We start from the raw sequence: 18,380 nt of genomic DNA on the forward strand, positions 1-18,380 counted from the left end.
TCGCCTCAGTGTCCCGGAATAGGATCTCCTTCCCTCAGAGAGTCTTCTATTCCTGCCCGAGTCCCGGACCACCTTAAGAGCAGCGTTCTGAGGGCACAGCTTGTGGAAGAGTCCATTGTGTCCAGAAGGGGGGGGGGGGAGAACTCTAGATTTTAATCTTTGAGTGTCTAAATCTATTGGACAAGTTTAAAAAAATCTTCATAATGAATTATAATGAAATGTAATATTATTTTATGCTAGAAGAGGGATAAATAATGGGGGGTATCGGGGCAGAGGGGGTCCCGGGGACAGCGCCTCCCCCCGGCACATGCTATTTTTAGCATCAGCTGTTGCAATATAAAGAATGGTTAGCCCGGGCTGTGAGCAGGAGGCAGCGGGGCAGGAGGCAGCCCGGAACCCGGGGCGGGCACAGCATGAAGTGAGGGCACCTGGTGAGTACCCCGGGGGAGGGGCGGGCACAGCAAGAACTGAGGGGCACCTGGTGAGTACCCCGGGGGAGGGGCGGGCACAGCAAGAACTGAGGGGCACCTGGTGAGTACCCCGGGGCAGGGGCGGGCACAGCATGAAGTGAGGGCACCTGGTGAGTACCCCGGGGGAGGGGCGGGCACAGCATGAAGTGAGGGGCACCTGGTGAGTACCCCAGGGGAGGGGCGGGCACAGCATGAAGTGAGGGGCACCTGGTGAGTACCCCCGGGGGAGGGGCGGGCACAGCATGAAGTGAGTGGCACCTGGTGAGTACCCCGGGGGAGGGGCGGGCACAGCATGAAGTGAGGGGCACCTGGTGAGTACCCCCGGGGGAGGGGCGGGCACACAGACCCCCTATCTATAATGATCTCCAGCAGCATTAACCCCATCAGCACAGGGGGGAAGGGGGGTATCTGGGGGTCTGCAGGGGAGTAGAAGGAGGAGAGGTGGCCAATGCTAAATAGTAAGAACTTCTCGGAGCTCAGGATGTGAGGGTTCCTCCTGTCCAGGCACGCAGGGGTTAACAGCATAGATCCCAAAGGGTTAAGAATTCTTGAATCTTGAAGTTTTTTCCTGTACATTTCACCTTCCAAAGGTGTCAGCAACTTGTATGAATGAACCGCAACGTGTCCTGCCGCCCGCACTACACCTCCCATCCTGCCGTCCGCACTACGCCTCCCATCCTGCCGTGCGCACTACACCTCCCAGCCTGCCGTCCGCACTACGCCTCCCAGCCTGCCGTCCGCACTACGCCTCCCATCCTGCCGCCCGCACTACGCCTCCCATCCTGCCGCCCGCACTACGCCTCCCATCCTGCCGCCCGCACTACGCCTCCCATCCTGCCGTCCGCACTACGCCTCCCATCCTGCCGTCCGCACTACGCCTCCCATCCTGCCGCCCGCACTACGCCTCCCATCCTGCCGCGCGCACTACGCCTCCCATCCTGCCGCGCGCACTACGCCTCCCATCCTGCCGCGCGCACTACGCCTCCCATCCTGCCGCGCGCACTACGCCTCCCATCCTGCCGCGAGCACTACGCCTCCCATCCTGCCGCGCGCACTACGCCTCCCATCCTGCCGCGCGCACTACGCCTCCCATCCTGCCGCTGCGCTCTACGCCTCCCATCCTGCCGCGCGCACTACGCCTCCCATCCTGCCGCGCGCACTACGCCTCCCATCCTGCCGCGCGCACTACGCCTCCCATCCTGCCGCGCGCACTACGCCTCCCATCCTGCCGCGCGCACTACGCCTCCCATCCTGCCGCGCGCACTACGCCTCCCATCCTGCCGCGCGCGCACTACGCCTCCCATCCTGCCGCGCGCACTACGCCTCCCATCCTGCCGCGCGCACTACGCCTCCCATCCTGCCGCGCGCACTACGCCTCCCATCCTGCCGCGCGCACTACGCCTCCCATCCTGCCGCGCGCACTACGCCTCCCATCCTGCCGCGCGCACTACGCCTCCCATCCTGCCGCGCGCACTACGCCTCCCATCCTGCCGCGCGCACTACGCCTCCCATCCTGCCGCGCGCACTACGCCTCCCATCCTGCCGCGCGCACTACGCCTCCCATCCTGCCGCGCGCACTACGCCTCCCATCCTGCCGCGCGCACTACGCCTCCCATCCTGCCGCGCGCACTACGCCTCCCATCCTGCCGGCGCGCACCTACGCCTCCCATCCTGCCGCGCGCACTACGCCTCCCATCCTGCCGCGCGCACTACGCCTCCCATCCTGCCGCGCGCACTACGCCTCCCATCCTGCCGCGCGCACTACGCCTCCCATCCTGCCTGCCTCGCGCACTACGCCTCCCATCCTGCCGCGCGCACTACGCCTCCCATCCTGCCGCGCGCACTACGCCTCCCATCCTGGCCGCGCGCACTACGCCTCCCATCCTGCCGCGCGCACTACGCCTCCCATCCTGCCGCGCGCACTACGCCTCCCATCCTGCCGCGCGCACTTACGCCTCCCATCCTGCCGCGCGCACTACGCCTCCCATCCTGCCGCGCGCACTACGCCTCCCATCCTGCCGCGCGCACTACTCCTCCCATCCTGCCGCGCGCCACTACGCCTCCCATCCTGCCGCGCGCACTACGCCTCCCATCCTGCCGCGCGCACTACGCCTCCCATCCTGCCGCGCGCACTACGCCTCCCATCCTGCCGCGCGCACTACGCCTCCCATCCTGCCGTCGCGCACTACGCCTCCCATCCTGCCGCGCGCACTACGCCTCCCATCCTGCCGCGCGCACTACGCCTCCCATCCTGCCGCGCGCACTACGCCTCCCATCCTGCCGCGCGCACTACGCCTCCCATCCTGCCGCGCGCACTACGCCTCCCATCCTGCCGCGCGCACTACGCCTCCCATCCTGCCGCGCGCACTACGCCTCCCATCCTGCCGCGCGCACTACGCCTCCCATCCTGCCGCGCGCACTACGCCTCCCATCCTGCCGCGCGCACTACGCCTCCCATCCTGCCGCGCGCACTACGCCTCCCATCCTGCCGCCCGCACTACGCCTCCCATCCTGCCGCGCGCACTACGCCTCCCATCCTGCCGCGCGCACTACGCCTCCCATCCTGCCGCGCGCACTACGCCTCCCATCCTGCGGCGCGCACTACGCCTCCCATCCTGCCGCGCGCACTACGCCTCCCATCCTGCCGCGCGCACTACGCCTCCCATCCTGCCGCGCGCACTACGCCTCCCATCCTGCCGCGCGCACTACGCCTCCCATCCTGCCGCGCGCACTACGCCTCCCATCCTGCCGCCCGCACTACGCCTCCCATCCTGCCGCCCGCACTACGCCTCCCATCCTGCCGGCCGCACTTACGCCTCCCATCCTGCGCGCGCACTACGCCTCCCATCCTGCCGCCGCACTACGCCTCCCATCCTGCCGCCCGCACTACGCCTCCCATCCTGCCGCCCGTCACTACGCCTCCCATCCTGCCCGCCGCACTACGCTCCCATCCTGCCGCCGCACTACGCCTCCCATCCTGCCGCCCGCACTACGCCTCCCATCCTGCCGCCCGCACTACGCCTCCCATCCTGCCGCCCGCACAACGCCTCCCATCCTGCCGCGCGCACTACGCCTCCCATCCTGCCGCGCGCACTACCGCCTCCCATCCTGCCGCCCGCACTACGCCTCCCATCCTGCCGCCCGCACTACGCCTCCCATCCTGCCGCCCGCACTACGCCTCCCATCCTGCCGCCCGCACTACGCCTCCCATCCTGCCGCCCGCACTACGCCTCCCATCCTGCCGCGCGCACTACGCCTCCCATCCTGCCGCGCGCACTACGCCTCCCATCCTGCCGCGCGCACTACGCCTCCCATCCTGCCGCGCGCACTACGCCTCCCATCCTGCCGCGCGCACTACGCCTCCCATCCTGCCGCGCGCACTACGCCTCCCATCCTGCCGCGCGCACTACGCCTCCCATCCTGCCGCGCGCACTACGCCTCCCATCCTGCCGCGCGCACTACGCCTCCCATCCTGCCCGCGCGCACTCCGCCTCCCATCCTGCCGCGCGCACTACGCCTCCCATCCTGCCGCGCGCACTACGCCTCCCATCCTGCCGCGCGCACTACGCCTCCCATCCTGCCGCGCGCACTACGCCTCCCATCCTGCCGCGCGCACTACGCCTCCCATCCTGCCGCGCGCACTACGCCTCCCATCCTGCCGCGCGCACTACGCCTCCCATCCTGCCGCGCGCACTACGCCTCCCATCCTGCCGCCCGCACTACGCCTCCCATCCTGCCGCCCGCACTACGCCTCCCATCCTGCCGCCCGCACTACGCCTCCCATCCTGCCGCCCGCACTACGCCTCCCATCCTGCCGCCCGCACTACGCCTCCCATCCTGCCGCCCGCACTACGCCTCCCATCCTGCCGCGCGCACTACGCCTCCCATCCTGCCGCCCGCACTACGCCTCCCATCCTGCCGCCCGCACTACGCCTCCCATCCTGCCGCGCCGCACTACGCCTCCCATCCTGCCGCCCGCACTACGCCTCCCATCCTGCCGCCCGCACTACGCCTCCCATCCTGCCGCCCGCACTACGCCTCCCATCCTGCCGCCCGCACTACGCCTCCCATCCTGCCGCCCGCACTACGCCTCCCATCCTGCCGCCCGCACTACGCCTCCCATCCTGCCGCCCGCACTACGCCTCCCATCCTGCCGCCCGCACTACGCCTCCCATCCTGCCGCCCGCACTACGCCTCCCATCCTGCCGCCCGCACTACGCCTCCCATCCTGCCGCCCGCACTACGCCTCCCATCCTGCCGCCCGCACTACGCCTCCCATCCTGCCGCCCGCACTACGCCTCCCATCCTGCGGCCGCACTACGCCTCCCATCCTGCGCCCCGCACTACGCTCCCCATCCTGCCGCCCGCACTAACGCCTCCCATCCTGCGTCCCGCACTACGCCTCCCATCCTGCCGCCCGCACTACGCCTCCCATCCTGCCGCCCGCACTACGCCTCCCATCCTGCCTTCCCGCACTAACGCCTCCCATCCTGCCGCCCGCACTACGCCTCCAATCCTGCCGCCCGCACTACGCCTCCCATCCTGCCGCCCGCACTACGCCTCCCATCCTGCCGCCCGCACTACGCCTCCCATCCTGCCGCCCGCACTACGCCTCCCATCCTGCCGCCTCCGCACTACGCCTCCCATCCTGCCGCCCGCACTACGCCTCCCATCCTGCCGCCCGCACTACGCCTCCCATCCTGCCGCCCGCACTACGCCTCCCATCCTGCCGCCCCAACAACGCCTCCCATCCTGCCGCCCCGCACTACGCCTCCCATCCTGCCGCCCGCACCACGCCTCCCATCCTGCCGCCCGCACTACGCCTCCCATCCTGCCGCCCGCACTACGCCTCCCATCCTGCCGCCCGCACTACGCCTCCCATCCTGCCGCCCGCACTACGCCTCCCATCCTGCCGCCCGCACTACGCCTCCCATCCTGCCGCCCGCACTACGCCTCCCATCCTGCCGCCCGCACTACGCCTCCCATCCTGCCGCCCGCACTACGCCTCCCATCCTGCCGCCCGCACTACGCCTCCCATCCTGCCGCCCGCACTACGCCTCCCATCCTGCCGCCCGCACTACGCCTCCCATCCTGCCGCCCGCACTACGCCTCCCATCCTGCCGCCCGCACTACGCCTCCCATCCTGCCGCCCGCACTACGCCTCCCATCCTGCCGCCCGCACTACGCCTCCCATCCTGCCGCCCGCACTACGCCTCCCATCCTGCCGCCCGCACTACGCCTCCCATCCTGCCGCCCGCACTACGCCTCCCATCCTGCCGCCCGCACTACGCCTCCCATCCTGCCGCCCGCACTACGCCTCCCATCCTGCCGCCCGCACTACGCCTCCCATCCTGCCGCCCGCACTACGCCTCCCATCCTGCCGCCCGCACTACGCCTCCCAGCCTGCCGCCCGCACTACGCCTCCCATCCTGCCGCCCGCACTACGCCTCCCATCCTGCCGCCCGCACTACGCCTCCCATCCTGCCGCCCGCACTACGCCTCCCATCCTGCCGCCCGCACTACGCCTCCCATCCTGCCGCCCGCACTACGCCTCCCATCCTGCCGCCCGCACTACGCCTCCCATCCTGCCGCCCGCACTACGCCTCCCATCCTGCCGCCCGCACTACGCCTCCCATCCTGCCGCCCGCACTACGCCTCCCATCCTGCCGCCCGCACTACGCCTCCCATCCTGCCGCCCGCACTACGCCTCCCATCCTGCCGCCCGCACTACGCCTCCCATCCTGCCGCCCGCACTACGCCTCCCATCCTGCCGCCCGCACTACGCCTCCCATCCTGCCGCCCGCACTACGCCTCCCATCCTGCCGCCCGCACTACGCCTCCCATCCTGCCGCCCGCACTACGCCTCCCATCCTGCCGCCCGCACTACGCCTCCCATCCTGCCGCCCGCACTACGCCTCCCATCCTGCCGCCCGCACTACGCCTCCCATCCTGCCGCCCGCACTACGCCTCCCATCCTGCCGCCCGCACTACGCCTCCCATCCTGCCGCCCGCACTACGCCTCCCATCCTGCCGCCCGCACTACGCCTCCCATCCTGCCGCCCGCACTACGCCTCCCATCCTGCCGCCCGCACTACGCCTCCCATCCTGCCGCCCGCACTACGCCTCCCATCCTGCCGCCCCGCACTACGCCTCCCATCCTGCCGCCCGCACTACGCCTCCCATCCTGCCGCCCGCACTACGCCTCCCATCCTGCCGCCCGCACTACGCCTCCCATCCTGCCGCCCGCACTACGCCTCCCATCCTGCCGCCCGCACTACGCCTCCCATCCTGCCGCCCGCACTACGCCTCCCATCCTGCCGCCCGCACTACGCCTCCCATCCTGCCGCCCGCACTACGCCTCCCATCCTGCCGCCCGCACTACGCCTCCCATCCTGCCGCCCGCACTACGCCTCCCATCCTGCCGCCCGCACTACGCCTCCCATCCTGCAGCCCGCACTACGCCTCCCATCCTGCCGCCCGCACTACGCCTCCCATCCTGCCGCCCGCACTACGCCTCCCATCCTGCCGCCCGCACTACGCCTCCCATCCTGCCGCCCGCACTACGCCTCCCATCCTGCCGCCCGCACTACGCCTCCCATCCTGCCGCCCGCACTACGCCTCCCATCCTGCCGCCCGCACTACGCCTCCCATCCTGCCGCCCGCACTACGCCTCCCATCCTGCCGCCCGCACTACGCCTCCCATCCTGCCGCCCGCACTACGCCTCCCATCCTGCCGCCCGCACTACGCCTCCCATCCTGCCGCCCGCACTACGCCTCCCATCCTGCCGCCCGCACTACGCCTCCCATCCTGCCGCCCGCACTACGCCTCCCATCCTGCCGCCCGCACTACGCCTCCCATCCTGCCGCCCGCACTACGCCCTCCCATCCTGCCGCCCGCACTACGCCTCCCATCCTGCCGCCCGCACTACGCCTCCCATCCTGCCGCCCGCACTACGCCTCCCATCCTGCCGCCCGCACTACGCCTCCCATCCTGCCGCCCGCACTACGCCTCCCATCCTGCCGCCCGCACTACGCCTCCCATCCTGCCGCCCGCACTACGCCTCCCATCCTGCCGCCCGCACTACGCCTCCCATCCTGCCGCCCGCACTACGCCTCCCATCCTGCCGCCCGCACTACGCCTCCCATCCTGCCGCCCGCACTACGCCTCCCATCCTGCCGCCCGCACTACGCCTCCCATCCTGCCGCCCGCACTACGCCTCCCATCCTGCCGCCCGCACTACGCCTCCCATCCTGCCGCCCGCACTACGCCTCCCATCCTGCCGCCCGCACTACGCCTCCCATCCTGCCGCCCGCACTACGCCTCCCATCCTGCCGCCCGCACTACGCCTCCCATCCTGCCGCCCGCACTACGCCTCCCATCCTGCCGCCCGCACTACGCCTCCCATCCTGCCGCCCGCACTACGCCTCCCATCCTGCCGCCCGCACTACGCCTCCCATCCTGCCGCCCGCACTACGCCTCCCATCCTGCCGCCCGCACTACGCCTCCCATCCTGCCGCCCGCACTACGCCTCCCATCCTGCCGCCCGCACTACGCCTCCCATCCTGCCGCCCGCACTACGCCTCCCATCCTGCCGCCCGCACTACGCCTCCCATCCTGCCGCCCGCACTACGCCTCCCATCCTGCCGCCCGCACTACGCCTCCCATCCTGCCGCCCGCACTACGCCTCCCATCCTGCCGCCCGCACTACGCCTCCCATCCTGCCGCCCGCACTACGCCTCCCATCCTGCCGCCCGCACTACGCCTCCCATCCTGCCGCCCGCACTACGCCTCCATCCTGCCGCCCGCACTACGCCTCCCATCCTGCCGCCCGCACTACGCCTCCCATCCTGCCGCCCGCACTACGCCTCCCATCCTGCCGCCCGCACTACGCCTCCCATCCTGCCGCCCGCACTACGCCTCCCATCCTGCCGCCCGCACTACGCCTCCCATCCTGCCGCCCGCACTACGCCTCCCATCCTGCCGCCCGCACTACGCCTCCCATCCTCGCGCCCGCACTACGCCTCCCATCCTGCCGCCCGCACTACGCCTCCCATCCTGCCGCCCGCACTACGCCTCCCATCCTGCCGCCCGCACTACGCCTCCCATCCTGCCGCCCGCACTACGCCTCCCATCCTGCCGCCCGCACTACGCCTCCCATCCTGCCGCCCGCACTACGCCTCCCATCCTGCCGCCCGCACTACGCCTCCCATCCTGCCGCCCGCACTACGCCCTCCCATCCTGCCGCCCGCACTACGCCTCCCATCCTGCCGCCCGCACTACGCCTCCCATCCTGCCGCCCGCACTACGCCTCCCATCCTGCCGCCCGCACTACGCCTCCCATCCTGCCGCCCGCACTACGCCTCCCATCCTGCCGCCCGCACTACGCCTCCCATCCTGCCGCCCGCACTACGCCTCCCATCCTGCCGCCCGCACTACGCCTCCCATCCTGCCGCCCGCACTACGCCTCCCATCCTGCCGCCCGCACTACGCCTCCCATCCTGCCGCCCGCACTACGCCTCCCATCCTGCCGCCCGCACTACGCCTCCCATCCTGCCGCCCGCACTACGCCTCCCATCCTGCCGCCCGCACTACGCCTCCCATCCTGCCGCCCGCACTACGCCTCCCATCCTGCCGCCCGCACTACGCCTCCCATCCTGCCGCCCGCACTACGCCTCCCATCCTGCCGCCCGCACTACGCCTCCCATCCTGCCGCCCGCACTACGCCTCCCATCCTGCCGCCCGCACTACGCCTCCCATCCTGCCGCCCGCACTACGCCTCCCATCCTGCCGCCCGCACTACGCCTCCCATCCTGCCGCCCGCACTACGCCTCCCATCCTGCCGCCCGCACTACGCCTCCCATCCTGCCGCCCGCACTACGCCTCCCATCCTGCCGCCCGCACTACGCCTCCCATCCTGCCGCCCGCACTACGCCTCCCATCCTGCCGCCCGCACTACGCCTCCCATCCTGCCGCCCGCACTACGCCTCCCATCCTGCCGCCCGCACTACGCCTCCCATCCTGCCGCACGCACTACGCCTCCCATCCTGCCGCCCGCACTACGCCTCCCATCCTGCCGCCCGCACTACGCCTCCCATCCTGCCGCCCGCACTACGCCTCCCATCCTGCCGCCCGCACTACGCCTCCCATCCTGCCGCCCGCACTACGCCTCCCATCCTGCCGCCCGCACTACGCCTCCCATCCTGCCGCCCGCACTACGCCTCCCATCCTGCCGCCCGCACTACGCACTACGCCTCCCATCCTGCCGCCCGCACTACGCCTCCCATCCTGCCGCCCGCACTACGCCTCCCATCCTGCCGCCCGCACTACGCCTCCCATCCTGCCGCCCGCACTACGCCTCCCATCCTGCCGCCCGCACTACGCCTCCCATCCTGCCGCCCGCACTACGCCTCCCATCCTGCCGCCCGCACTACGCCCTCCCATCCTGCCGCCCGCACTACGCCTCCCATCCTGCCGCCCGCACTACGCCTCCCATCCTGCCGCCCGCACTACGCCTCCCATCCTGCCGCCCGCACTACGCCTCCCATCCTGCCGCCCGCACTACGCCTCCCATCCTGCCGCCCGCACTACGCCTCCCATCCTGCCGCCCGCACTACGCCTCCCATCCTGCCGCCCGCACTACGCCTCCCATCCTGCCGCCCGCACTACGCCTCCCATCCTGCCGCCCGCACGACGCCTCCCATCCTGCCGCCCGCACTACGCCTCCCATCCTGCCGCCCGCACTACGCCTCCCATCCTGCCGCCCGCACTACGCCTCCCATCCTGCCGCCCGCACTACGCCTCCCATCCTGCCGCCCGCACTACGCCTCCCATCCTGCCGCCCGCACTACGCCTCCCATCCTGCCGCCCGCACTACGCCTCCCATCCTGCCGCCCGCACTACGCCTCCCATCCTGCCGCCCGCACTACGCCTCCCATCCTGCCGCCCGCACTACGCCTCCCATCCTGCCGCCCGCACTACGCCTCCCATCCTGCCGCCCGCACTACGCCTCCCATCCTGCCGCCCGCACTACGCCTCCCATCCTGCCGCCCGCACTACGCCTCCCATCCTGCCGCCCGCACTACGCCTCCCATCCTGCCGCCCGCACTACGCCTCCCATCCTGCCGCCCGCACTACGCCTCCCATCCTGCCGCCCGCACTACGCCTCCCATCCTGCCGCCCGCACTACGCCTCCCATCCTGCCGCCCGCACTACGCCTCCCATCCTGCCGCCCGCACTACGCCTCCCATCCTGCCGCCCGCACTACGCCTCCCATCCTGCCGCCCGCACTACGCCTCCCATCCTGCCGCCCGCACTACGCCTCCCATCCTGCCGCCCGCACTACGCCTCCCATCCTGCCGCCCGCACTACGCCTCCCATCCTGCCGCCCGCACTACGCCTCCCATCCTGCCGCCCGCACTACGCCTCCCATCCTGCCGCCCGCACTACGCCTCCCATCCTGCCGCCCGCACTACGCCTCCCATCCTGCCGCCCGCACTACGCCTCCCATCCTGCCGCCCGCACTACGCCTCCCATCCTGCCGCCCGCACTACGCCTCCCATCCTGCCGCCCGCACTACGCCTCCCATCCTGCCGCCCGCACTACGCCTCCCATCCTGCCGCCCGCACTACGCCTCCCATCCTGCCGCCCGCACTACGCCTCCCATCCTGCCGCCCGCACGACGCCTCCCATCCTGCCGCCCGCACTACGCCTCCCATCCTGCCGCCCGCACTACGCCTCCCATCCTGCCGCCCGCACTACGCCTCCCATCCTGCCGCCCGCACTACGCCTCCCATCCTGCCGCCCGCACTACGCCTCCCATCCTGCCGCCCGCACTACGCCTCCCATCCTGCCGCCCGCACTACGCCTCCCATCCTGCCGCCCGCACTACGCCTCCCATCCTGCCGCCCGCACTACGCCTCCCATCCTGCCGCCCGCACTACGCCTCCCATCCTGCCGCCCGCACTACGCCTCCCATCCTGCCGCCCGCACTACGCCTCCCATCCTGCCGCCCGCACTACGCCTCCCATCCTGCCGCCCGCACTACGCCTCCCATCCTGCCGCCCGCACTACGCCTCCCATCCTGCCGCCCGCACTACGCCTCCCATCCTGCCGCCCGCACTACGCCTCCCATCCTGCCGCCCGCACTACGCCTCCCATCCTGCCGCCCGCACTACGCCTCCCATCCTGCCGCCCGCACTACGCCTCCCATCCTGCCGCCCGCACTACGCCTCCCATCCTGCCGCCCGCACTACGCCTCCCATCCTGCCGCCCGCACTACGCCTCCCATCCTGCCGCCCGCACCACGCCTCCCATCCTGCCGCCCGCACCACGCCTCCCATCCTGCCGCCCGCACCACGCCTCCCATCCTGCCGCCCGCACCACGCCTCCCATCCTGCCGCCCGCACCACGCCTCCCATCCTGCCGCCCGCACCACGCCTCCCATCCTGCCGCCCGCACGACCCCTCCCATCCTGCCGCCCGCACCACGCCTCCCATCCTGCCGCCCGCACCACGCCTCCCATCCTGCCGCCCGCACCACGCCTCCCATCCTGCCGCCCGCACCACGCCTCCCATCCTGCCGCCCGCACCACGCCTCCCATCCTGCCGCCCGCACCACGCCTCCCATCCTGCCGCCCGCACCACGCCTCCCATCCTGCCGCCCGCACCACGCCTCCCATCCTGCCGCCCGCACCACGCCTCCCATCCTGCCGCCCGCACCACGCCTCCCATCCTGCCGCCCGCACCACGCCTCCCATCCTGCCGCCCGCACCACGCCTCCCATCCTGCCGCCCGCACCACGCCTCCCATCCTGCCGCCCGCACCACGCCTCCCCTCCTGCCGCCCGCACCACGCCTCCCATCCTGCCGCCCGCACCACGCCTCCCATCCTGCCGCCCGCACCACGCCTCCCATCCTGCCGCCCGCACAACGCCTCCCATCCTGCCGCCCGCACCACGCCTCCCATCCTGCCGCCCGCACCACGCCTCCCATCCTGCCGCCCGCACCACGCCTCCCATCCTGCCGCCCGCACCACGCCTCCCATCCTGCCGCCCGCACCACGCCTCCCATCCTGCCGCCCGCACCACGCCTCCCATCCTGCCGCCCGCACGACGCCTCCCATCCTGCCGCCCGCACGACGCCTCCCATCCTGCCGCCCGCACCACGCCTCCCATCCTGCCGCCCGCACCACGCCTCCCATCCTGCCGCCCGCACCACGCCTCCCATCCTGCCGCCCGCACCACGCCTCCCATCCTGCCGCCCGCACCACGCCTCCCATCCTGCCGCCCGCACCACGCCTCCCATCCTGCCGCCCGCACTACGCCTCCCATCCTGCCGCCCGCACCACGCCTCCCATCCTGCCGCCCGCACCACGCCTCCCATCCTGCCGCCCGCACCACGCCTCCCATCCTGCCGCCCGCACCACGCCTCCCATCCTGCCGCCCGCACCACGCCTCCCATCCTGCCGCCCGCACCACGCCTCCCATCCTGCCGCCCGCACCACGCCTCCCATCCTGCCGCCCGCACCACGCCTCCCATCCTGCCGCCCGCACCACGCCTCCCATCCTGCCGCCCGCACCACGCCTCCCATCCTGCCGCCCGCACCACGCCTCCCATCCTGCCGCCCGCACCACGCCTCCCATCCTGCCGCCCGCACCACGCCTCCCATCCTGCCGCCCGCACCACGCCTCCCATCCTGCCGCCCGCACCACGCCTCCCATCCTGCCGCCCGCACCACGCCTCCCATCCTGCCGCCCGCACCACGCCTCCCATCCTGCCGCCCGCACCACGCCTCCCATCCTGCCGCCCGCACCACGCCTCCCATCCTGCCGCCCGCACCACGCCTCCCATCCTGCCGCCCGCACCACGCCTCCCATCCTGCCGCCCGCACCACGCCTCCCATCCTGCCGCCCGCACCACGCCTCCCATCCTGCCGCCCGCACCACGCCTCCCATCCTGCCGCCCGCACCACGCCTCCCATCCTGCCGCCCGCACCACGCCTCCCATCCTGCCGCCCGCACCACGCCTCCCATCCTGCCGCCCGCACCACGCCTCCCATCCTGCCGCCCGCACCACGCCTCCCATCCTGCCGCCCGCACCACGCCTCCCATCCTGCCGCCCGCACCACGCCTCCCATCCTGCCGCCCGCACCACGCCTCCCATCCTGCCGCCCGCACCACGCCTCCCATCCTGCCGCCCGCACCACGCCTCCCATCCTGCCGCCCGCACCACGCCTCCCATCCTGCCGCCCGCACCACGCCTCCCATCCTGCCGCCCGCACCACGCCTCCCATCCTGCCGCCCGCACCACGCCTCCCATCCTGCCGCCCGCACCACGCCTCCCATCCTGCCGCCCGCACCACGCCTCCCATCCTGCCGCCCGCACCACGCCTCCCATCCTGCCGCCCGCACCACGCCTCCCATCCTGCCGCCCGCACCACGCCTCCCATCCTGCCGCCCGCACCACGCCTCCCATCCTGCCGCCCGCACCACGCCTCCCATCCTGCCGCCCGCACCACGCCTCCCATCCTGCCGCCCGCACCACGCCTCCCATCCTGCCGCCCGCACCACGCCTCCCATCCTGCCGCCCGCACCACGCCTCCCATCCTGCCGCCCGCACCACGCCTCCCATCCTGCCGCCCGCACCACGCCTCCCATCCTGCCGCCCGCACCACGCCTCCCATCCTGCCGCCCGCACCACGCCTCCCATCCTGCCGCCCGCACCACGCCCTCCCATCCTGCCGCCCGCACCACGCCTCCCATCCTGCCGCCCGCACCACGCCTCCCATCCTGCCGCCCGCACCACGCCTCCCATCCTGCCGCCCGCACCACGCCTCCCATCCTGCCGCCCGCACCACGCCTCCCATCCTGCCGCCCGCACCACGCCTCCCATCCTGCCGCCCGCACCACGCCTCCCATCCTGCCGCCCGCACCACGCCTCCCATCCTGCCGCCCGCACCACGCCTCCCATCCTGCCGCCCGCACCACGCCTCCCATCCTGCCGCCCGCACCACGCCTCCCATCCTGCCGCCCGCACCACGCCTCCCATCCTGCCGCCCGCACCACGCCTCCCATCCTGCCGCCCGCACCACGCCTCCCATCCTGCCGCCCGCACCACGCCTCCCATCCTGCCGCCCGCACCCACGCCTCCCATCCTGCCGCCCGCACCACGCCTCCCATCCTGCCGCCCGCACCACGCCTCCCATCCTGCCGCCCGCACCACGCCTCCCATCCTGCCGCCCGCACCACGCCTCCCATCCTGCCGCCCGCACCACGCCTCCCATCCTGCCGCCCGCACCACGCCTCCCATCCTGCCGCCCGCACCACGCCTCCCATCCTGCCGCCCGCACCACGCCTCCCATCCTGCCGCCCGCACCACGCCTCCCATCCTGCCGCCCGCACCACGCCTCCCATCCTGCCGCCCGCACCACGCCTCCCATCCTGCCGCCCGCACCACGCCTCCCATCCTGCCGCCCGCACCACGCCTCCCATCCTGCCGCCCGCACTACGCCTCCATCCTGCCGCCCGCACCACGCCTCCCATCCTGCCGCCCGCACCACGCCTCCCATCCTGCCGCCCGCACCACGCCTCCCTCCTGCCGCCCGCACCACGCCTCCCATCCTGCCGCCCGCACCACGGGCTCCCATCCTGCCGCCCGCACCACGCCTCCCATCCTGCCGCCCGCACCACGCCTCCCATCCTGCCGCCCAACAGCCACGCCTCCCATCCAGCGCCCGCACCACGCCTCCCATCCTGCCGCCCGCACCACGCCTCCCATCCTGCCGCCCGCACCACGCCTCCCATCCTGCCGCCCGCACCACGCCTCCCATCCTGCCGCCCGCACCACGCCTCCCATCCTGCCGCCCGCACCACGCCTCCCATCCTGCCGCCCGCACCACGCCTCCCATCCTGCCGCCCGCACCACGCCTCCCATCCTGCCGCCCGCACCACGCCTCCCATCCTGCCGCCCGCACCACGCCTCCCATCCTGCCGCCCGCACCACGCCTCCCATCCTGCCGCCCGCACCACGCCTCCCATCCTGCCGCCCGCACCACGCCTCCCATCCTGCCGCCCGCACCACGCCTCCCATCCTGCCGCCCGCACCACGCCTCCCATCCTGCCGCCCGCACCACGCCTCCCATCCTGCCGCCCGCACCACGCCTCCCATCCTGCCGCCCGCACCACGCCTCCCATCCTGCCGCCCGCACCACGCCTCCCATCCTGCCGCCCGCACCACGCCTCCCCATCCTGCCGCCCGCACCACGCCTCCCATCCTGCCGCCCGCACCACGCCTCCCATCCTGCCGCCCGCACCACGCCTCCCATCCTGCCGCCCGCACCACGCCTCCCATCCTGCCGCCCGCACCACGCCTCCCATCCTGCCGCCCGCACCACGCCTCCCATCCTGCCGCCCGCACCACGCCTCCCATCCTGCCGCCCGCACCACGCCTCCCATCCTGCCGCCCGCACCACGCCTCCCATCCTGCCGCCCGCACCACGCCTCCCATCCTGCCGCCCGCACCACGCCTCCCATCCTGCCGCCCGCACCACGCCTCCCATCCTGCCGCCCGCACCACGCCTCCCATCCTGCCGCCCGCACCACGCCTCCCATCCTGCCGCCCGCACCACGCCTCCCATCCTGCCGCCCGCACCACGCCTCCCATCCTGCCGCCCGCACCACGCCTCCCATCCTGCCGCCCGCACCACGCCTCCCATCCTGCCGCCCGCACCACGCCTCCCATCCTGCCGCCCGCACCACGCCTCCCATCCTGCCGCCCCGCACCACGCCTCCCATCCTGCCGCCCGCACCACGCCTCCCATCCTGCCGCCCGCACCACGCCTCCCATCCTGCCGCCCGCACCACGCCTCCCATCCTGCCGCCCGCACCACGCCTCCCATCCTGCCGCCCGCACCACGCCTCCCATCCTGCCGCCCGCACCACGCCTCCCATCCTGCCGCCCGCACCACGCCTCCCATCCTGCCGCCCGCACGACGCCTCCCATCCTGCCGCCCGCACCACGCCTCCCATCCTGCCGCCCGCACCACGCCTCCCATCCTGCCGCCCGCACAACGCCTCCCATCCTGCCGCCCGCACAACGCCTCCCATCCTGCCGCCCGCACCACGCCTCCCATCCTGCCGCCCGCACCACGCCTCCCATCCTGCCGCCCGCACCACGCCTCCCATCCTGCCGCCCGCACCACGCCTCCCATCCTGCCGCCCGCACCACGCCTCCCATCCTGCCGCCCGCACCACGCCTCCCATCCTGCCGCCCGCACCACGCCTCCCATCCTGCCGCCCGCACCACGCCTCCCATCCTGCCGCCCCGCACCACGCCTCCCATCCTGCCGCCCGCACCACGCCTCCCATCCTGCCGCCCGCACCACGCCTCCCATCCTGCCGCCCGCACTACGCCTCCCATCCTGCCGCCCGCACTACGCCTCCCATCCTGCCGCCCGCACTACGCCTCCCATCCTGCCGCCCGCACCACGCCTCCCATCCTGCCGCCCGCACCACGCCTCCCATCCTGCCGCCCGCACCACGCCTCCCATCCTGCCGCCCGCACCACGCCTCCCATCCTGCCGCCCGCCCCCCGCCTCCCATCCTGCCGCCCGCACCACGCCTCCCATCCTGCCGCCCGCACCACGCCTCCCATCCTGCCGCCCGCACCACGCCTCCCATCCTGCCGCCCGCACTACGCCTCCCATCCTGCCGCCCGCACCACGCCTCCCATCCTGCCGCCCGCACCACGCCTCCCATCCTGCCGCCCGCACCACGCCTCCCATCCTGCCGCCCGCACCACGCCTCCCATCCTGCCGCCCGCACCACGCCTCCCATCCTGCCGCCCGCACCACGCCTCCCATCCTGCCGCCCGCACTACGCCTCCCATCCTGCCGCCCGCACCACGCCTCCATCCTGCCGCCCGCACCACGCCTCCCATCCTGCCGCCCGCACCACGCCTCCCATCCTGCCGCCCGCACCACGCCTCCCATCCTGCCGCCCGCACCACGCCTCCCATCCTGCCGCCCGCACTACGCCTCCCATCCTGCCGCCCGCACCACGCCTCCCATCCTGCCGCCCGCACCACGCCTCCCATCCTGCCGCCCGCACCACGCCTCCCATCCTGCCGCCCGCACCACGCCTCCCATCCTGCCGCCCGCACCACGCCTCCCATCCTGCCGCCCGCACCACGCCTCCCATCCTGCCGCCCGCACTACGCCTCCCATCCTGCCGCCCGCACTACGCCTCCCATCCTGCCGCCCGCACTACGCCTCCCATCCTGCCGCCCGAACTACGCCTCCCATCCTGCCGCCCGCACCACGCCTCCCATCCTGCCGCCCGCACCACGCCTCCCATCCTGCGCCCGCACCTACGCCTCCCATCCTGCCGCCCGCACCTACGCCTCCCATCCTGCCGCCCGCACCTACGCCTCCCATCCTGCCGCCCGCACCTACGCCTCCCATCCTGCCGCCCGCACTACGCCTCCCATCCTGCCGCCCGCACTACGCCTCCCATCCTGCCGCCCGCACTACGCCTCCCATCCTGCCGCCCGCACTACGCCTCCCATCCTGCCGCCCGCACTACGCCTCCCATCCTGCCGCCCGCACTACGCCTCCCATCCTGCCGCCCGCACTACGCCTCCCATCCTGCCGCCCGCACTACGCCTCCCATCCTGCCGCCCGCACTACGCCTCCCATCCTGCCGCCCGCACTACGCCTCCCATCCTGCCGCCCGCACTACGCCTCCCATCCTGCCGCCCGCACTACGCCTCCCATCCTGCCGCCCGCACTACGCCTCCCATCCTGCCGCCCGCACTACGCCTCCCATCCTGCCGCCCGCACTACGCCTCCCATCCTGCCGCCCGCACTACGCCTCCCATCCTGCCGCCCGCACTACGCCTCCCATCCTGCCGCCCG

General features: G+C 73.3%; 1 protein-coding gene across 2 annotated transcripts in view; it reads left to right on the plus strand.

The window, feature by feature from the left end:
• The first annotated feature begins 350 nt into the window (after positions 1-350).
• The window catches only part of MRAS (muscle RAS oncogene homolog), a 46,379-nt gene continuing 28,349 nt past the window's right edge, over positions 351-18,380 (plus strand). Inside the window, exon 1 of one of the 2 annotated variants that reach the window (XM_069984809.1) lies at positions 351-431. The gene's annotated coding sequence lies outside the window, so the exon portion shown is untranslated. Of the gene's footprint in view, positions 432-547; positions 581-18,380 lie in introns of those variants that run through there. The other variant, XM_069984810.1, reaches the window with a different exon arrangement.

The sequence above is a fragment of the Dendropsophus ebraccatus genome, chromosome 9 (genome assembly GCF_027789765.1).
Source record: "Dendropsophus ebraccatus isolate aDenEbr1 chromosome 9, aDenEbr1.pat, whole genome shotgun sequence".
Taxonomy (NCBI): Eukaryota; Metazoa; Chordata; class Amphibia; order Anura; family Hylidae; genus Dendropsophus; species Dendropsophus ebraccatus.